Source organism: Rutidosis leptorrhynchoides, chromosome 11 (genome assembly GCF_046630445.1).
Source record: "Rutidosis leptorrhynchoides isolate AG116_Rl617_1_P2 chromosome 11, CSIRO_AGI_Rlap_v1, whole genome shotgun sequence".
NCBI lineage: Eukaryota > Viridiplantae > Streptophyta > Magnoliopsida > Asterales > Asteraceae > Rutidosis > Rutidosis leptorrhynchoides.
Window position 1 is genome coordinate 43,258,191 of NC_092343.1, and position 13,553 is coordinate 43,271,743.

Consider the following 13,553-nt stretch of genomic DNA (forward strand, 5'->3'; position numbering starts at 1 on the left):
TTTGTAGTAAGTTTAGATATTGTTTGCGGTAATTTTGGCTATAATTGACAATAACAGTGATATGAAAAATGCCATTTTTAAAGCCCTCATTTCGAATTATTTTTCGAAAAATATAAGAATTTTTCATTTCTAAGTGTTATTATTAAGTCTTATTATTTTGGAACATGACCTACATGGTTTGACTCTTGCAGATGGCTAACTATCTTTCAGAAGAATACGAGTTGACACGCTCCATTCATGCTCAAGATTACCCAGCAGAATACGAGCCATTTATGCGTAATTGGATAAATAGGCAAAAGAGCACCAACGAGTATATCAACTGGAAAATAATGGAACTGTGCGGGTGGGCGGATGAGCTAAAAGGAATCTTAAGTTTTACGGTGAATGGAAAAACTCACAGCGCCTGGAAAAAGCTTTTTGAGATTAATGATCGGGTATGCCAGGAACCGTTTGCTGAGTTCCTGGCAACATGGAGGTTCGAAGAAAACGTCGACCCAGAGGAATACAACAGTCGTCCTTGCATCCATCTCCGCCACCAAAGCAACATGCATCACCTAACCCTAGCACAGTTCACCATTCACCTAGAACTGTACAAGAGAACTCACGTTAACCGCTCAGAATTTAAAAGAGGGTACACTACTTTGAACCCAATCGATCATCAAGCCTTTTGGAAAACCTACACCAATGACCAGGAAGCCTGGAGGTCAAGTAAAAAGGCCACCAATTTTATTAACCCCGTTCATCGCATTCTTCACCACCTCATCGTCAAGACTCTTCATCCAAAAACCCAACATAGCGGAGCTGTCACTGTTAATGACATACGCCTTATGCACGCCATGATCCAAAACCAAAACATGCAGGTTGCATATCTTCTAGCTCAGGCATTCACTAACGAAAGGAACGCACTGAGTTCAGTTGCACCAGTCTTGGGAGCCGTTATCACCAGACTTCTTCGCCGAATGCATATTTTGGATAGTGTTGAGGGATTGGGTTATCTAAGGATAACTGAGTCAGAGGAGATCAGGTATAGATTGCTACACACCTGGCAGTACATTCGGGTAGAGGATCAGAATTTGATAGTTTTAGCTAACCCGACAATCCCAGACTCGGTAGATCGGACAGTGCATGGTATGACAGTTAGAGGATTTAGACCTGATCTGAGGATGAGGGATGGTAGGAAGCAGCGAGGTTCGCAGGAGCCAAGGGATGAGGATAATCCCACAATGCAGGGTAGACCTACTGATACTGATACTGACACCCACCGACGCTCTTCAGTACGTCAGGATGATCGGCCGCACTTTGAGCAGTATCATTACCACATGGGGGATTTTCCTGGGCATGAGAGGTGGTTCGCCGAAGCAGCTATCTTTCAGAAATCTGGATCATTTCACACATTATGCGGGTAGACAGCTTAATGTTCCACCGTATCCTCATCAGTATCCGTTGATGTTCGCCCATAGAGACCCTAGAGATGCAGGGGCTAGCTATCAGTATCCACGACCTCCGTATCCTCCTCAGAAGCATTACACTCAGCAAACGGTCATCCCATCTCCACCAAGGGAGCAGAGCACATGGTATGAGGATTTGGCCAACAACAATTTTGGCCAGAACCGCATTAGCACACACAGAGACACATCCACCGCTCAAACTAATGCATGGGATCAGGCCGCGAGCCTGAACATGGGTAAGGATGTTACACAGGGTATGGGAGGAATGGGTATGAACCCTGATTGGGATCGAGATCTGCAGGAATGGCAGGGTTGGCGTACGGGGCCTACGATTCACACCAACACCTCATCGCTTACCGGACTGATTGCTCGTTCAGACAAGGTTTGTTTCAGGATATCTTCAGGAGTAAACACTTCAGAATTGGCACAACAATTCATTGCCAGTGAAGAGATGGTCGACGAAGGACAATCAGCTCTTAGACACCTGAGACAGTCCCATACGAGCGTATCATACTCTCTTCCGCCACACCAGCCAGATCAGCCATGATTCTTCTTATCTCTATTTCATTTTATGATCACATGTTATGCTATGATACATTATTACATTATGTCTGTACGCCCAATCTTGGGCATAACTAATTTTTATGTTTAAAGTTTGTATGATATGGTAGAATAAAATTACATGAATAAACGTCACTAACAAACGACGATCGAGACCATACAAGGTGGAAGCACGACTTGGAGCAAGGATGCACTGAACGAGAATGGCACCAGCACGAGATCAGAAGAAACCATAATCGGCGAACCATCCATACACGCTTTGCGACCATAGGGGAGTACTAAGTCTTCACCACTTTTTCAATAGAATATACGCAATATACTAGACCACTTTAAACACTAAGTGTGGGATTAGAAACCCCTCAACATAAACTTTTAATAACAAGACGTCTCTTTCAAAACATATGTGTGGGATACACCGTATCCTTAATGATCATATACATACATATGTATATGTATATTTGTAGTGCGAAAAGCTACTTAAAGGCAGAAGACACAAGACATTAAACCGCGGTAAATATAAATGTATGCGGTGAAACTGTGCGGAAAATTAAAGAGTGCATAGGCTTCTCGCAGTACTTGTGCGGAATGCCTAAGTGCGCGCACATCTTACTTCCGCGTAGGTCTCAAACCTATAAATAGGGAACTTGACCTCTCATTTGAGGTTGTTGATTCTGGAAGAATTTCCTTAGCCATATTGATCTCTCTTGTGAATTCGCCCGAGACTTGATCTTTATTGGTTAAGGTAATTTACGAAGACCGGGACATGGTTGTTGATCGTTTAGCACTTAACAAAATATGACAATAAGGTCCCAAAATCCAAATCAACATCTATTGTACCCCTTCATTGCACTCGATCCTTGATTAGCCTTCATTGAATAATCTAGGATTGATCACTTAACATTGAGGACAATGTTATTTTAATGTGTGGGATAGCAAATATTGCAGATAATGATTCTCGCAAAATCCTCAAGTGTTTATAAAACTAAATTTTTCACAAAAATTTAAAACTTTTCGAGCTATAAAACACTTGGGATTACAAAATTCTATAAATGATTAAAAAAGTCTTTGTTACAAAATAGACACAAGAGTAAAACAAGGTCAAAAACTTTTTGCGAAAACCAAATCAAATTATCTAAAAGAGCATTGCATAACAAAAGGCACAATTCAACCCATTATAATTGCTGTGAGGCACCCCAAATAAGGCCTAATAAGCACTTTTTTTTAGTGCTTCACTATATTTCCGTTGAGTGCGCCGATGTTAGCATCTCTGAATCAGAACTTGCTCTTGATCTACATTTCGGAATCACATCTTTTGACAAGAACTACTAGTTTAGAAACCTCGGCTATTCGTGAAGACAAAACACCCCATCAAATACCTTCATTTCCATTTTCACTCCAAGCCACCACAATTCCATTTATCGTTACCTATTCGTTTCATTCACTCCACAAATAAAGAAATAAAATCCCAACAAAATCTTAAATTTCGGAAATTCCTCTATGAAATCGCATTATAATAAATGCTAGCATCCAAGTCAAATATCAAAGTGACCGCCGATAAAAGGAGACCTCGAAGAGAAAAGCAAAAGATGATTGCCAAAAAAAATATTGATGAATAAAGGTTCTGAGAAAAGGAGCAGAACCAGAAAGATTCAAGAAATGAACTCCTGACTGTCAAAAAAAAGGATGCTCAACTTGAAACTCCTGACAAAAAGCTGAAAGGATTATCAAAAATTGATCCTTAAAATCGATCCTGAAAGGATTATCCAACCCTTTACATCCTTTAACCTCCAAAGTCACCATCTCTTCACGATATAAGCTGAGTGTATAATTGAAAATTCTCTCAAATAAGTGATGGAGATTTGCGTCTTGATCAAGCCAATGACAAAGAATGCAAACATGACTGGCTATGAGCGATTTTACTTCTTAGAACTATAGGACACCTAAAACACTTTAATGAATTGAGTGACCCGAGTGAGATAGCCTCAGTTATGTAACCTTCTCTCATGCTTGCGGAAAAGTGTTCGGGAATAACAAAAAGAGTAAAACCAAGTTTTTGCTCCTACGTCTTGCGAAACAAATATCACTTGATCACTACGAATAAAAATCTTCTGTGCTAAAAGCTCGAAAGTTTACTTAAGGACAAGAAAAGTCTAAGTGTGGGATATTTGATATCGGCTAAAAAGTCACGTTTTTACTCTCGATATTAGGTCCCAAAAAGCATAAAGTTCCAAACTTTATCGACAAAAGAATTGTTTTTGGTTAAATTGGTAGAATAAGTAATTACAAAGACGTTGCAAAAAGAATCAAGAGAATCAGAGCTGAAAAGAAGATTATAGAGCAAAAACGGTGAAAGACAAGAAATTAAGTTACGATCCAGGCAATAGGCTGACCAGGGCAGGCCAAATGGCTTGCCAAACGGTCTGCCATTATGGTAAACGGCCTGCTAAACGGCTTAGACAAACAGGCATAAAAAATGGGCTGCCTCAGCAAACGGGCGTTGCAAACGGCTTGCCAAACGGCCTACCAGCCGTTTGCAGGCATATTTCACTTCTATTTAAAGGATTTTGGTCATTCATTTTCAACACACCTCTCTTCACTCTCTCACTACAATACACTTTCTCTCACTAGAGCTTTCAAAGCCTACTCACCTCCGAGCGGGAAATTAAGTACACGGAGACGAACGTCGAAGATTGTAATAGGAGCGGTCTAGAGGATGTCAGCACTTGTAATGGTCCAGATCTCGTCTGTAAATGGTGAACGCTTTCCTTAATCTAATAAAGTTATCTTATTACTTTAAGTTGCTTTCATCTTGCATGCTTATCTATCCGTTGCAAATGTTTATTATATGATTAAATATCTTATCTGAAACTTATGATATTGTTATGCTGAAACCTTAACGGTTTAGAAGTCTAATTTATGGATCACCCTTTCCACTTATTTAAGTGACTATAACCTAATATTAGGACATGATCAACCCTAGGATACGAGGTAAATAGTTATGTATGCTTAACGTCACAATAGGGATATAGTACCTACGTACGGATAATCACTTATCCGTCAAAGAAGAGCTGCCCATTTAGGTTGTGATTAAAGTAGGCAATATAGAGTTCAGTGAACACTGGCTTACTCAAAAGCATGATTCGCATCAGAAGCAATGTTCTTGAGATATTGTAAGATGATCCGGGGTTGAGTAAGTGATCGCAAAGGAGAGACCTCTAATCCAATTAGCAGTACCTTAGAGTATATGTAAGATTACACTTTTGTTAATGTTAAGGCATAGCTTAGTGTTAAGTGAAGGAATGTTATTGTACTTAGACCAACTAGGATTAAGAAAAGCTGAGACTTTCCTTTAGGGATATACCACTTTATTCATGTACCTAGGATTCTATCCATAAGGTCGTTTAAATCCTCTAAGGTTAACATTGGGAGTAGGGATATTCGTCTTAGCCAGAATCTTCAAAGCTTAAACTCTTAGTGACAAATCAATTAGGTTCATAGCCCGATTGATTGAGGTTTAGTGTTTATTCTAGGAAGTTAAACTCTTTAATAATCTCCCATCAGTATCCTATTCTTTATACCTATCCCTTTTATCTTTATAGTTTGTATTACTTTTAGTTAATCTTAATTTATCACCACTTGTCACTAGAGTTAACTATTTAGGCACTTTTGTCCCAGGTTACTGAGCGAACATACAAAAATACGAACCTGAGTTATACTTGCCACTTACTAGTTAAAAGGAAGACAAGTAGGTGAACTATAGCTAGGAAACCCAGCTAAATATAAATAATAAAACCACTACTCTCTTTTAGTAACTGATTCTGATGTTTTGCGACCTAACGACACCGCACAAATAAAGCTGCCCGTTTTGGTCATAACCAGTCCATTCTAACCACAAGGTCAAAACTTCCCAGCTTAAACGGTATTACATCTATTCTAAAAGATTTTCCAGCCAAGTTCAAAGTACAACCACGATAGATCTTTCACTAGATTACCATTCCCTAATTCTATAGAATATAGGTTTTCTAACGATGATACAGGATTCATAATATTATGGGAAACCTGTATCTAGCTTCAGGAATGGTACATAAGCATGATGATTGTCGAGTAAAAATGTACCCTTGACTAGCTTCGGATCATCATGTGCTTCACTGGAATTGATGTTCAACGCTCGTCCTTTTGTAGGCTCAGTAGTCTTCCCCGCACTCGGGCAATCCTTCCTGTAATGACCAAGTTTACCACAACCTAAGTAGGTATTCGTACCCATCTTGCAGTCTTTTGCTGAGTGTCCAGACCGCTTACACTTATCACAAGTCAACCCATTACAAGCTCTAGTATGATGTCTATTATACTTGGTACAAAGTGGAAACCTTCCTTGATACCCTGATCTAGTACTCGGACCAGACGTAGTACCCTTATTAGTCTCTTGTTTCATGTGAAATTGTTGATTAGAGTTCTTGTCATGACCGTTATTCCACTTATGTTTACCGTCTCCAAAACGGTTCTCATGGGTTGCCACAACCACCTTGCTATCACTTGCAGCCTAATCAAGTAACAAATTCGCCATATCGATGGCTTCTTGCACAGTTCTCGGTTTAGAAGTAGTTACACTAGTCTTAATCGTTCCAGCCAAACCTTGGATATATTGCTCCACCTTACGCCTCTCAGTTGGGACCAACTCTGGACACATCAATGCCAACTCAAAGAACCTCTTGTTATAACAAACAATATCAGCACCCATTAGCTTCATCTAACGAAGTTCTCGCTCCAATCTTAAAATCTCATTTCGAGGGTAGTACTCCTCGATCATATGTATAACGACCCATCAAAGTACACTTGACGACCATCGTTATCTTGGTCCCACAGCTTGATCAAACTTAAATGAATTTAATAAACAACGTTGCATTCTTTTATTTCAAAAGTTTCCCAAAAAGGAAACATACCAAAATATGTAGTTTGAACAACCCAACATATTAATAACCAAAGTTGATATTAAAATATTATCAACAAAATCCACAAGTTTAAATTATTCAAAAATAGAATGCAAGTTCAAAGTTTCATAAATGTTTAACAAAATCTGCCCACATGCATGCAGACTCTTCTAACACAGCGGAAGCATCAAACAAACTCAAGTACCTGTGAAAACATGCGAGTAAACTATCAACAAAAATATTGAGTGAATTATAGGTTTAAATAAACGTATAAGCTTTAGACCACAAAATTTAAAATGTTAAAAAACATAAAACATTATTCCATTATCAATGAGCCACCTGGTAACCACTTAACCCTTTATTTACCCTTGCCAAACACAATAAATAATATACACTGAACAAGTGTATCTTCAACTAAATACGAAGTACTAAACATTCTGATTATAAATTGCTAGCGCGACTAGCTCGAAATGGGGTTGTCAAACCCGATAGATCTATTCGTAGGATTCGCGTTCACCAGTAGAAACCAGTGATTACAGTTACCAGACTAGAGAATATTTTTGTTCAACTCATAATGAATAATTTAATTTAATTGCCACTTGTGTCTAAACGTAAAATAAAATGCATTTAATCACATCCCAAAAATATACTTTGAAAAGTATGTAATGAAATGTCCTGTTCATATTGATTATAAACGTTCCATATTAATTGATTTCATCGTGAGGTTTTGACCTCTATATGAGACGTTTTTCAAAGACTACATTCATTTTTAAAACAACCATAACCTTTATTTTATCGATAAAGGTTTAAAAAGCATTACGTAGATTATCAAATAATGATAATCTAAAATATACTGTTTACACACGACCATTACATAATGGTTTACAATAAGAATATATTACATCAAAAATAAGTTTCTTGAATGCAGTTTTTACATAATATCATACAAGCATGGACTCCAAATCTTGTCCTTATTTTAGTATGCAACAGCGGAAGCTCTTAATAATCACCTGAGAATAAACATGCTTAAAACGTCAACAAAAATGTTGGTGCGTTATAGGTTTAACCTATATATTATCAAATCATAATAATAGACCACAAGATTTCATATTTCAATATACATCCCATAAATAGAGATAAAATTCATTCATATGGTGAACACCTGGTAACCGACATTAACAAGATGCATATAAGAATATCCACTATCATTCCAGGAAATCCTTCGGACATGATATAAACGAATTCGAAGTACTAAAGCATCCGGTACTTTGGATGGGGTTCATTAGGCCCAATAGATCTATCTTTAGGATTCGCGTCAATTAGTAGATCGGTATACTAATTTTTAGGCTACCAAGTAAAAGGGGCATATTCTGCTTCGATCATTCACCCATATAATGTAGTTTCATTTACTTGTGTCTATTTCATAAAACATTTATAAAACTGCATGTATTCTCATCCCAAAATATTAGATTTTAAAAGTGGGATTATAACTCACTTTCACAGATTTTTACTTCGTCGGGAAGTAAGACTTGACCACTGGTTGATTCACGAACCTACAACAAATATGTACATATATATCAAAGTATGTTCAAAATATATTTACAACACTATTAATACATTTTGATGTTTTAAGTTTATTAAGTCAGCTGTCCTCGTTAGTAATATACACTAGTTGTCCATAGTTAAATGCACAGAAATAAATCGATATATATATATATATATATATATATATATATATATATATATATATATATATATATATATATATATATATATATATATATATATATATATATATATATATATATATATATATATATATATATATATATATATATATATATATATATATATCTTGAATCAATCCACACCCCGTGTATACACATCTCAGGCTAGATCACAACTCAAAGTATATATATTTTTGGAATCAACCTCAACCCTGTATAGCTAACTCCAACATTACTGCATATAGAGTGTCTATGGTTATTCCAAATAATATATATACATGGATCGATATGATATGTCAAAATATTTGCATACAAGTCTATGGTATCCCAATATTACATAATATATTAGAATACATGTATAATACAATATAAGTTAGCTAGGATATGATTTGTATAGAATTGTTACAATATTTCCCGTAGCTACAATAATAAAAAAATATTCAATATTGTTTTACCCATAACTTCTTCGTTTTAAATCCGTTTTGAGTGTTTCAAGTTGCTATGGTTTCATATTGAACTTAAAATCTAAACAGAAAAATTATAAGTTTATAGTTAGAAATATAAGTTACAAGTCGTTTTTGTAAAGGTAGTAATTTCAGTCGAAAGAACGACGTCTAGATGACCATTTTGGAAAACATACTTTCACTTTGAGTTTAACCATGATTTTTGGATATAGTTTCATGTTCATAAGAAAAATCATTTTCCCAAAAGAACAACTTTTAAATCAAAGTTTATCATAGTTTTTAATTAACTAACCCAAAACAGCCCGCGGTGTTACTACGACGGCGTATATCCAGTTTTACGGTATTTTTCGTGTTTTTCGGTTTTAAATCATTAAGTTAGCATATCATATAGATATAGAACATGTGTTTAATTGATTTTAAAAGTCAATTTAGAAGGATTAACTTTTGTTTACGAACAAGTTTAGAATTAACTAAACTATGTTCTAGTGATTACATGTTCAAATCTTCGAATAAGATAGTTTTATATGTATGAATCGAATGATGTTATGAACATCATTACTACCTCAAGTTTAGTAGGTAAACCTACTAGAAGTGACAAGAAATGATCTAGCTTCAAAGGATCTTGGATGGCTTGAAAGTTCTTGAAGTAGAATCATGACACGAAAACAAGTTCAAGTAAGATTATTAATCGAATTAAGATAGTTATAGTTATAGGAACTGAACCAAAGTTTGTATATGATTATTACCTTGATTTAGAATGACATCTTGCTGTAAACAACAAGGATTTCTTAAGGTTGGATGATCACTTTACAAGATTGGAAGTGAGCTAGTAAACTTGGAAGTATTCTTGATTTTATGAAACTAGAACTTGTAGAATTTATGAAGAACACTTAGAACTTGAAGATGGAACTTGAGAGAGATCAATTAGATGAAGAAAATTAAAGAATGAAAGTGTTTGTAGGTGTTTTTGGTCGTTGGTATATGGATTAGATATAAAGGATATGTAATTTTGTTTTCATGTAAATAAGTCATGAATGATTACTAATATTTTTGTAATTTTGTGAGATATTTCATGCTAGTTGCCAAATGATGGTTCCCACATGTGTTAGGTGACTCACATGGGCTGCTAAGAGTTGATCATTGGAGTGTATATACCAATAGTACATACATTTAGAAGCTGTGTATTGTAGAGTACGAATACGGGTGCATATGAGTAGAATTGTTGATGAAACTGAACGAGGATGTAATTGTAAGAATTTTTGATAAGTAGAAGTATTTTGATAAGTGTCTTGAAGTCTTTCAAAAATGTATGAATACATATTAAAACACTACATGTATATACATTTTACCTGAGTCGTTAAGTCATAGTTAGTCGTTACATGTAAATGTTGATTTGAAACCTTTAAGTTAACGATCATGTTAAATGTTGTTAACCCAATGTTTATTATATCTAATGAGATGTTAAATTATTACATTATCATAATATTATGATATATTAATATATCTTAGTATGATATATATATACAGTTAAATGTTGTTACAATGATAATCGTTACATATATGTCTCGTTTCGAAATCATTAAGTTAGTAGTCTTATTTTTACATATGTAGTTCATTGTTAATACACTTAATGACATGTTTAATTATCATTTATCATGATTAAACATAGTGTATCAATATCTTAATATGATTCATATGTATTTAGTAAGACGTTGTTATAACGATAATTGTTATATATACCGTTTCGAGTTTCTTAATTCAATAAACTCAATTCTATGTATATAACTCATTGTTAAAATACCTAATGAGATACTTACTTATCATAATATCATTTTAACTATATATATAATCATATATATGTCATCATATAGTTTTTACAAGTTTTAATATTCGTGAATCACCGGTCAACTTGGGTGGTCAATTGTCTATATGAAACCTATTTCAATTAATCAAGTCTTAACAAGTTTCATTGGTTAACATGTTGGAAATACTTAATCATGTAAATATCAATTTCATTTAATATATATAAACATGGAAAAGTTCGGGTCACTACAGTACCTACCCGTTAAATAAATTTCGTCCCGAAATTTTAAGAAGTTGGAGGTGTTGACGTATCTTCTGGAAATAAGTGTGGGTATTTCTTATTCATCTAATCTTCTTGTTCCCAGGTGAACTCGGGTCCTCTACGAGCATTCCACCGAACCTTAACAATTGGTATCTTGTTTTGTTTAAGTCTTTTAACCTCACGATCCATTATTTCGACGGGTTCTTCGATGAATTGAAGTTTTTCATTGATTTGGATTTCGTCTAACGGAATAGTGAGATCTTCTTTAGCAAAAAATTTCTTCAAATTTGAGACGTGGAAAGTGTTATGTACAGCCATGAGTTGTTGAGGTAACTCAAGTCGGTAAGCTACTGGTCCGACACGATCAATAATCTTGAATGGTCCAATATACCTTGGATTTAATTTCCCTCATTTACCAAATCGAACAACGCCTTTCCAAGGTGCAACCTTAAGCATGACCAGCTCTCCAATTTCAAATTCTATATCTTTTCTTTTAATGTCGGCGTAGATCTTTTGTCAACTTTGGGCGGTTTTCAACCGTTGTTGAATTTGGATGATCTTCTCGGTAGTTTCTTGTATTATCTCCGGACCCGTAATCTGTCTATCCCCCACTTCATTCCAACAAATCGAAGACCTGCACTTTCTACCATAAAGTGCTTCAAACGGCGCCATCTCAATGCTTGAATGGTAGCTGTTGTTGTAGGAAAATTCTGCTAACGGTAGATGTCGATCCCAACTGTTTTCGAAATCAATAACACATTCTCGTAGCATGTCTTCAAGCGTTTGTATCATCCTTTTGCTCTGCCCATCAGTTTGTGGATGATAGGCAGTACTCATGTCTAGACGAATTCCTAATGCTTGCTGTAATGTCTGCCAGAATCTTGAAATAAATCTGCCATCCCTATCAGAGATAATAGAGATTGGTATTCCATTTCTGGAGACGACTTCCTTCAAATACAGTCATGCTAACTTCTTCATCTTGTCATCTTCTCTTATTGGCAGGAAGTGTGCTGATTTGGTGAGACGATCAACTATTACCCAAATAGTATCAAAACCACTTGCAGTCCTTGGCAATTTAGTGATGAAATCCATGGTAATGTTTTCCCATTTCCATACCGGGATCTCGGGTTTTTGAAGTAGACCTGATGGTTTCTGATGCTCCGCTTTGACCTTAGAACACGTCAAACATTCCCCTACGTATTTAGCAACATCGGCTTTCATACTTGGCCACCAAAAATGTTTCTTGAGATCCTTGTACATCTTCCCCGTTCCAGGATGTATTGAGTATCTGATTTTATGAGCTTCTCTAAGTACCATTTCTCTCATATCTCCAAATTTTGGTACCCAAATTCTTTCAGCCCTATACCGGGTTCCGTCTTCCCGAATATTAAGATGCTTCTCCGATCATTTGGATATTTCGTCCTTTAAATTTCCCTCTTTTAAAACTCCTTGTTGCGCCTCCTTTATTTGAGTAGTAAGGTTAGTGTGAATCATTATATTCATAGCTTTTACTCGAATGGGTTCTCTGTCCTTTCTGCTCAAGGCGTCGGCTACCACATTTGCCTTCCCCGGGTGGTAACGAATCTCAAAGTTGTAATCATTCAACAATTCAATCCACCTACGCTGCCTCATATTCAGTTGTTTCTGATTAAATATGTTTTGAAGACTTTTGTGGTCGGTATATATAATACTTTTAACCCCATATAAGTAGTGCCTCCAAGTCTTTAATGCAAAAACAACAGCGCCTAATTCCAAATCATGCATCGTACAATTCTGTTCGTGAATCTTTCAATTTTCTAGACGCATAAGCAATTACTTTCGTTCGTTGCATTAATACACAACCGAGACCTTGCTTTGAGGCGTCACAATATATCACAAAATCATCATTCCCTTCAGGTAATGACAATAACTGAAACGCTTTCTCTTGTTCATCTTTCCATTCAAATTTCTTCCCTTTATGCGTTAATGCAGTCAAGGGTTTTGCTATTCTGGAAAAGTCTTGGATGAACCTTCTGTAGTAACCAGCTAGTCCTAAAAACTGGCGTATGTGTTTCGGAGTTTTCGGGGTTTCCCACTTTTCAACGATTTCAATCTTTGCTGGATCTACCTGAATACCTTATTTGTTCACTATATGACTGAGGAATTGAACTTCTTCCAACCAAAATGCACACTTTAAAAACTTAGCGTACAGTTTTTCTTTTCTCAGCAACTTTAGCACTTTTCTCAAATGTTCTTCGTGCTCTTGATCATTCTTCGAGTAAATAAGTATGTCATCGATGAAAACAATGACAAACTTGTCAAGATATGGCCCACACACTCGGTTCATGAGGTCCATGAACACAGCTGGTGCGTTAGTCAAT